The sequence below is a fragment of the Squalius cephalus genome, assembly GCF_949319135.1.
Source record: "Squalius cephalus genome assembly, chromosome: 4".
Classification (NCBI taxonomy): domain Eukaryota; kingdom Metazoa; phylum Chordata; class Actinopteri; order Cypriniformes; family Leuciscidae; genus Squalius; species Squalius cephalus.
Window position 1 is genome coordinate 7,359,911 of NC_137125.1, and position 9,648 is coordinate 7,369,558.

The window sequence follows — 9,648 nt, forward strand, 5'->3', positions numbered from 1 at the left end:
ACTAGCGACATACAGCGACAAAATCTGACAAGTTAAAACAATATGACCTTTTCAGCTCATCATAAACCTGAACATGGGAGGCCCCTGAACTTGGGAGGCCCCTGGGCTTCAGCCCAGGTAAGCCCGTGCATTAATGCGGCCTTGCATGGAGGACAGTGTTTCTGGCTACACACACATCCCAGGCTTCAGTGCTGTCCCCAATGATGAGTTTGATGCCTACTTCCAACGCCTGGGTCCAGCAGCACTCAAAGCGTCAGCATGTGGAGTGGTAGATCTAGATGTGTTTTGGGATGGGCTTCTCGAGAGACTTCCTGTCCTCAGTGCCTTAGCCAAACGATAGAAGGATGTCATCGTGAACTCAGCAGATGCTGAAAGAAGCAACAGCCTTTACAAGCTTGTGCTATCAAGCAGAAGAAGATCAATCACTAACAGCAACCTCAAAGCCTTGGTCTTCTTGTACCACAATCAGCGACTCACTAGTGGAGTGTTTGAGAGGGATGAGCTCAAGATCGATTGTGGGCCCGACTCTGAGGATGAAGTGGAGGACAATTTGGATACGTAGGAAGTTAGTGTTGAAGAATGAACTGGCTTACCATTCTAATGAATGATTTTATTGTTGACGTGTTTTAGTCTGCATTTCATATGCTATGTTGGAAGAACATCCAGTTGGTTCATATTTGTTCACACTGGACAATGTCAAGTTGAATTTAAAAGAAATGTGCTTTTTTTTTATTTAATGAAACAATTTATTTTATTACAAGATTATTCTTTTGGAAACTTCTGTTATGTGCATTAATTGTCAGGGCTGAAAATAGCCTTTGCACTTTATTCTAATGCAACTGATTCACTGCATTTCATATTTTATGTTGGATTTTATGTTACCATCCAGTTGGTTCATACTTGTTTACACTGGGCAATGTCAAGTTGAATTTAAAAGAAATGGGCTTATATTTTTTGCCCATGAATTGTCAAGGTTGAAAAATAGCCTTTGCACTTTATTCTGATGAGCAAATCAAACATATTTTGTTAGAATTTTTGAATTCCTGTGCTTTGGGGGAGTAAGCTTGCAAAGAACACTTAAAAAAATCATAACATGTTTGTGAAATCACAAGGTAATGCAATGCTGTTGAGAAAAATCTGTCTAAAAAATCGCAACTTTTCCCGCAACTTTTTGAAAAAGCTGCCGCAAAATCTGCCATTTTAGGCCGCAACAATCACAAAAAAATCCCGCGAAATCCTGGAGGGACTGTTTAATAAAGTATGGTGAATATTATGTGGTGTTTGGTACAGTAAATATACATTTTTATTTGAGAAATTAAAGAAATTTATTTGAGAACTTTAAAAACAACTACATATAATTAATGGCCATGATTCTTTTACTTAGGACATACAAATTTAGATCTGGTTAATGATATTTGGGACAACAATGCAATGCAACATAAATTGCACATACTTGCATGCATGTCAGTTTTCAGTGAAATAAAAGGAAGCGATGTGAATTACAAGAGGCTGCAGTGGGCTATCTTTCTATAAACACTTCAAGCATAATAGAAGATGATCTATGTTGATCATTCTAGTACATCTACTACTGCATTTCAAATGAAAGCATAGACATTACTGATGTCAGGCATATAAGCAGCAATCAGAGGGAGTGAAAGGGAAATGTTGGCACTGTTTTTTGGTTGTTTTACTGAATGGTGCATTATCCTTGTGTAATAGAAATAGTGTGTGTAGATCTGTGCAGACTATACTTTCCTTCCACCTCCAGGGGCCAAGCAACGGCCCCCAGAAGAGAAAAAAAATGCACATTTCAAATGGCTGTAACTCAAAGTCCGGTTAGTGTATCAAAGAGAAAATCGGCAGGACAACTGCTTATGCTATGTTTAATAAATAATGCTGGCCACAGTTTTCAGACATATATGGAAAGTTGGCATAAAGGTTATTTTTTAAAGTGCTCACAGTAAAATATCAAATTTCAGCCTGTCCCTCATATATGTCATAAAGGTTTGCACAATGAACATATTTGGATATCCAGTTGTCCATTAAAGATATTATTTATTTAACATTTATTATTTCATTTCTAAACGTTTTAAACTACATTTTCCAAATATCAAATATCTCTGTCATTCTATCAATGGAACAGGAAGCATGGTGCTGTAGTTCATTGAAATGTGCAGACATGCTTAGGGTTAGGATCTCGGTAAAGGAGTAATTTCTCACAACATAGAGACACTTTATAGTTAGCTTAATGTATAACTAACGTAGTAACAACCCAGATGAACAAATGCGTCACACTTACTTGCCCATTTATGGTAAACGATGACAGATCTCTTCTGGTTCCGGCTGCAGGGATAGATAGATATTTTATATTTATGCTGTTAAACATGTATTCCTTCTAATTAAATTATAAAACTCATATTTAAAAACAAAAAGACTCCTTTGTGTGGTTACCATCCAAAAACGAGTTCACATGATCAATGACACAAATTTGCTTATTTGATTAGATTGATGCATACATTTGAAAGAGAAACCTTTTTCTAAGCATTGGCCTACAGTTCTGCAGTATTTTAAATTAAGATTATTACATGTACTAAAGTGCTTCTAACATTTACAGTGTATGTATAGTATATCAAAGGTATATCAATTATATTCCAATAAATGTAACAAAAGCACAATGAATGCTGTTACGGTCCCAAAACAGAAGTCTAGGATTCAGGGACACATAACATAAAAGATCGACAACGAAGTACGTGATCCAAAATTATATATTTATTATAACTCAAACAACTCACAAATTAACCCAAAAATGAGAGACGGGGAGCTCAGCAAACAAGGGAAAGGAAATACAACCCACAGCTGAGACTCCCCGCTCCTAACTCAAGTTCAAAACGGGAAACAATGGCGAAACGGCGTTGAACAGCTTCCTCTCCCAAGGCCACCTCCTTCCGTTTTATCTCCGGTCCTTCCCCAGCACCACCAATCAAAACTAAGGAAAACGGAAACAAGCCAACATTAACATAATTAACATAATAAACCTTAAAGGACTCCAGGCCAGGCGTTTGTGATACACGCGTAACAAATGCACACAATTTTGAAAGCATATTCCAATATTTAATGCCAAACTGTTTAAAGACAAATGTAGCACCAAAACTACTGCTCAACAGTATAAAAATCAGTAAATTAAAAATATCCAGATACAGGGGCAATCTATTATAGCAGTAATGCTAAAAAAAATTGCTATGATGAAGTTATATTTTTACAAACCAAGAGATGAGATTCAACTTTGTTATGTGAAAATACATTTGTTTCTTTGCTTTAATGATCAGTCCTGGAGTTTGCTCTGCACTTCCTCCAGTTACTCATTCTGGCACAATGACATATGGACTGAAGTCCCTGTAAAGCCCATCATCAGCAGGAGAACAGGAGTGTGTAGAATAGGAGTGTGTGTGGATTACAGTGCAGGAACTCTGTCCTTCTACAGCGTCTCTGACACACTGAGACTCATACACACAGTCCAGACCACATTCACACAAACACTCTATCCTGGGTTTACTGTTTATGATGGATCAGTGAAACTGTGTTGATGAATGAGAATAGACTGATGAGAGACTCTACCCATAATGCTTTGAGCTGCATGATAAATCACTGACAGTGAGATGTTCTAGACTAGAGTCTCTTATTGTCTCTTCATTACATTAACATACCTTAATGGGGGGGGGGGGGGGGGGGGGGGGGGGGGATGGATGAATGGATGACGACCATTGATATATATCTATGGACGACGACCCACATGCATTATATTGCATTGCATAAAATGTGTGCTGGTCAACTAGTCTAAAATTAAGAAACCCCTAGAAAACTGTATAAAAAAAACAAAAAAAAACCTTATAAACCTTATAACCTCCTATGACGTGCTGTCTTTGCATTTGAACATTGCACATTTTAAACAGGACACGCATTAGCTGAATAAATGTTAGCCAATACAAACATATTTATAGAAAACAGTTGACGATGATTAGACAGGAGTCCAATAATAGCATAACGAATCACTTATTCTAAAAATAATATCAAGTATACCGGTAAGTTAGACGAATCCGACATATGAGGGCTGTGTTAACAGTAAAACGTCCGTCATTTAACGAATTTTTAAAACACGGATGGATAATACAAAATGCTTTCTGGCATTTTGACAGAAAAAAACAAGCAAGAACAAAATTTAAACTTAGCCCGTCAATTTTCATTATCTCTGTGTGCGTGCGTCCGTGTTTGTGAGAGAGCTCGCGCAGCACTATACAACGGTACTTTTTAATCGCGCTAGTTTACAAAATAAATATGTAACTAACACAATAACGTAACACATAAAGGCTACATTTCTCAACACTGAGAATGAATAAATAAACGCCTGTTTCACCAGACTCGAGCTTATCAGTAATCCACAAATCACATCACTTTCATAATCACTAAACCATAGCGATTTCAAGTTTATTAAGATTCATTGTTCAGCATTACTTGAGCATTTTATTATTTGCATGGCTGAATGATGTCTTCCTCTTTTGAGTGACCATGAAGAACGGAGTATTTTAAGATAATCAATGCGATCCGTGTGATCATCGAATCCATAGGATTAGGTTAACTCAATACAATATTTAAACTTTCCACATCGAGCCCAGGCCGTTTCCCTTCAGGAGTCAGAAGTATCGTGACTACTGTACTGTCCTCGCTAATGAAATCAGTCAGACGGCGGTTTGTCTATCATCCCCGCTTACTATTTGGGGGATGAATCCAGCGCTATGATATGTCGAACTCTTCTTCTTTTGCTGTTGCTTGATTTGAGGACTTTGCGTGCATATAGGCGTCACCAGGTTTTTGCGTAGTTTAGAGTAACAAATCGTACCAGCGTACTTTGAAGTCAAAATGCGTATCCGCTACGCAAAATGCGTACAGGTTGGCAGGTCTGCATTAATAACACAGCTGAACTTCTGTCAGTCATATAAGTAAGGGTTAATGCCCGACAAGGTGTCCATTGTCAGGTATTAATAGACGATGGCGAGGCGTGAACTGTCTGACGCACAGCGGAGGATGATTGCCTCCACCGAAGTCCATTAATAGCTGACAATGGACACCTCGTCGGGCATTAACCCGCTTATACCATGGTCACTTGCCAAATAACACATTTTTAAAACATTAGTTTATATTTTAATTAGTTTTACAATCGAAATCTAAAGTTTTTACAAACAATAACTTGGTTTCCCTGGTTACGCCTGACGGTTTATTTACTAGGTGTCCTCTATCACATTTTAATGGACACCCTGCAGCCAATCAGAATCGAGTATTCACCCAGACCATGGTATCCACCTTATTCTGCTCAGTCTAAACAATGCGCGCTGCCATGACGACGACTCCGGTTGCCTACTTCCGTTCGTAGCGCTTGACCTGTACTAGTAGCGAGAGAATGAGTTCAAGCTCCTCATGTGCTGTTGTTATTTGTTTTAACAATTCAAAGAAGATTTCAAACTTTTTAGAAACTGAGTGTTTCGAGCATAAGATCAGAAGGAGATAATGCCCATGTCCGATTCCGTATCAGATACATTCAATAAAGTAAACGTTTAGAGTGGCTAGCGTTAAAACGGAACTTCTCTCGCTACTAGTACAGGTCAAGCGCTACGAACCGGAAGTATGGAACCGGAGTCGTCGTTATGGCAGCGCCCATTGTTTAGAGCAGAATAAGGTGGATACAGAGAAACAGACAATGATGGTGCGTTCAAGTCCTCCTGGGAAGTTCGTACGTACGAGGTGGGAAGTCGTGCTTATAACGGCATGTGCGTTCAAGTCACTTTCGTCTGAGCAAGATGGGGGAGTACTTTCTCTTAATTAATTACACAAAAATACAGTAAGATTCTTAAAATCTTGTTCTAGAAATTGAAGAACAAAGAAATGTGCATCAGATGTACTTTGTATTCTTATGTTTTTAATTAATTTATGAAGCCACTGCCAGCTCATCGTTATATGTTGCATTGTTATATTATAATACTATCATATTCTGTGTTGGTGATTAGCTAACTGCTCTGTAAATAGAAAAGCCTGACAATATCACTGCTAAATACCTTTACGTATTGTGTATTCCGCCATGTTAATCACTGACACGCCCCCAACTCGTACAGATCGGGGCTTAAAGAAAATCCCGAGCTCCCCACTGGTATTTACGACATTGTGGTGGCGTTCATGTGCGTTCAACTCGTAAATACGATCTATACGAGATGACTTGAACGCACCATGATACACAGAGAAGAGAGAGGAAATATGAGACACAATGAGACTCACTGAAACATGTCTGGATGATACGAGCAAAACTAGACTTTCAACTCTAAACTCAGTTTAAGACATTCAGAGATGTTTTATCTCAACTTCTCGGATCTGTTCAGAACATGATTCCTCTGCTTTGGGTTATGTGTGTGTTATTAAAGACACTTCTGCTGTAATATATTGTGTACTGTACTAAACCTGTTAGTGGGGGGTTCTGGACTGATCTTTATCTTTTTATTATTATCTTTGTTTTATTTTTGATGTGTGATTGTTTATTAATTTTACTTTTCTGATTGTTTGTCTCTGTTGCTGTGAAAATTCAATAAATAAATAATAAAACAGAGACATTTAAAAACGATGAAGATGTTAAAGTTAGAAGCAACAATGAAAGAAATACAGGAACAGAAAGTTAAAGTCGAGGGAATTAAGACACATATTCAAGAGAATGAATCAATATCACAGTTTGTTGATCAATGAGTGTGTGTGTGTGTGTTTGTGTAGTTGTCATGTGATTTACAGCATTTATCATGTTATTATAGTTGTTGTCAGTTTAGTTTTGCTGTTTTTGTTCATATTTGAGTTTCCTCTTGATCTTTATTCCTCTGTTTCTTACGGAAGCCCTGTACGGAAGCCCTGAACCGCAAGGTGAGAAAAAAAAATAAAGAAAACTTATCTCGTTATTTCGACTTAAGTCGTTATTTCGACATAATATCTCGTTATTTCGACATAATATCTCGTTATTTCGACATAAATATCTCGTTATTACGACATAAGTCGTTATTTCGACATAATATCTCGTTATTTCGACATAATATCTCGTTATTACGACATAAGTCGTTATTTCGACATAATATCTCATTATTTCGACATAATATCTCGTTATTTCGACATAAATATCTCGTTATTTCGACATAATAAGGGGACATTCTAATATGCATTAAGCTACATTTAGCGTTCTTATAATGAGTTTCTATGGGAGGAAAATGCTTAACGTCAAATTAAACGTTTTGCGTTCATATTCTGGACTTATCTGATTTTTGTAGTAGCCTATACTTTATTATGATTTTAGTATCATATTGATTAATAAATGCACGCACAATTATCCGTGAACTTGATAAATGTTACAGATATGTTTTAGGCTACTATCCACAAACAAATTGCTTTCAATTATGTGTGCAAAATTCAGAATTCAACGAATGCAGTGCAACAACAACAATAATAGTTAAATTAATATTAGTATTGTTAATAATGATAATAATAATAATAGTCGCAGTAGTGCTAGACTAAGGCAGTGCAAGCCAAGTCAAGTAAAACAGAGTTTCTTTGCGTTCATAGTCTGGACTTATCTGATTTTTTTGTAGTATACTTTATTATGATTTTAGTATCATATTGATTAAGAAATGCACGCACAATTATCCTTGATAAATGTTTATGGAGTTAGAATCATGCCAAAACCTCACACACACACAAAACGTGTTTTACTCACACCCAACGATTCACAAACAAACTCAGTGTGGTTTGCAAATATAAAACATCACTCACAAACTAATGCATTTTGTTCTGCAAATAAAAAACATACCTATCAAACAAATACAGTATGTTTTACATATACAAAGAAACTTATTTCTTCAATGACAAAAATATCCTCCAAGTACAAACTAAAATCTTTCAAGTACAAAAAAAAATCCTTCAAGTAAAAAAAAAAACCTTCAAGTACAAAACAAAATCCTTCAAGTACAAAACAAAATTCTACAAGTACAAAACAAAATTCTACAAGTACGAAAAACTGTCACGTGACTTTTGGCACTAATTTTCCGCCTTGCTGATCCACACACAAATGCCTTCAGATCCACACGCATGCTAGTAAAACGGTCATGTAATTCGCACTCCACAACAGCAGGTGGCGCTGTTACCGACTTGCTTTAGCGCCGCCACGGACATGGAAAGAGAAGAGAAGAAGAAACGCTAGCGTGGGGGACGTATTTTGAACAAGATGAGCGGCCAACAGGTGAGTTCCCATTCAGTCGGTCAACTCGGTACAACACATAAGACTATGGGATATCGCGCTCTAGCGCCATCTGCTGAAGACACCTTTATTCACGCCTGAAAGGCAAATGACGCATGACGACGTGGGCGGGGCCACCTGCCCACAGCATATAAATGCAGTCGTATGCGTCATATCCTTTGTTCTTCAGCTCTTCACCGTGCTGCTAGAACGCCATCACGCCACAATCTTCATAGGAAAAAAAAAGCGCCCACGGTGGTGATTCCTTTTGAAAGGCACAACAGAGAAAAGTGTTAAAAGCATAAGTTTAGCATTGCTAACTAAAGCTAATTAATTCTTTTTCTCGGGGAAAAATGGCTAACAATAAAAATTCTCGCCCATGTCCAATGGCATGTGGCTACTTATTGTCTGAAAAAGATACACACGAGCACTGCCCGGTATGTTTGGGGATTGTCCACGCTAAGCTGGCTCTCTCCAACACGGGAACATGTATACACTGCCGACAGCTTCGTCGTTCGACACTCGAACGACGTGTAGCGTTTGTTGAACGAGTGCTCGAGAATACAGCGGATAGACACGGTCCGCTTCTGTCTTCAGGTACTGTTCCAGATACGGCACTAGCTGGTTTTGAGGAAACAGATACTTGGGGCGACCGTATGGAAGCCGGGGAGGTTATAGGGGATTTTAATAATGTTCCCTTGATAGCTTCATTGGAGTGTCGGGAGGAGGACTCTGTCTCGCTAGAAGCAGGCGAAGAGTTCATTGACGATAGTTTTCAGCCGGAGCAGGTCATGGCTTCCCCCTCACTCTCCGAGGCGACGGGGGGAAGTGAGTTTATGGAGGAGCCCTTCCTTGAATTATATCGAAGGCCGGCAGCAAAGCTGACAGTGGAGTGGCCTGCCCCTCCACCGGTTCAGAAAAGCTCACGTTTCGGCGGGTTCTATTTATCTCCGGTTCAAACTGTGGTAAGAACACATCTGCCGATTTACCCAGACTGTATAGCAGAGCTTACATCTTCATGGTCGAAACCCATGTCTACTCTTTCCCCGGTGTCGGGTATGAGTAAGTTCACCGACCTCGAAGGTGCACAGGAAGCTGGGTTAATGTCAGCTCCACCAATGGAGCATTCACTTGCGACTTACTTGGCTCCAATGCATAATAGCGGTATCGCGGGCATCCCCACTCTCCCGTCAGGACCGTGTAGGTTCTCGTATAGACAGCTTAGCAGGATTTATAGTGATCAGGCCTGCACGGCTAGAGCCTTGAGCACAATGTCCTTGCTACAAACGTATCAGGCTATCTGCTTGGGGGAGCTAAGCGAGGCTATGTCAGAGGGAAGA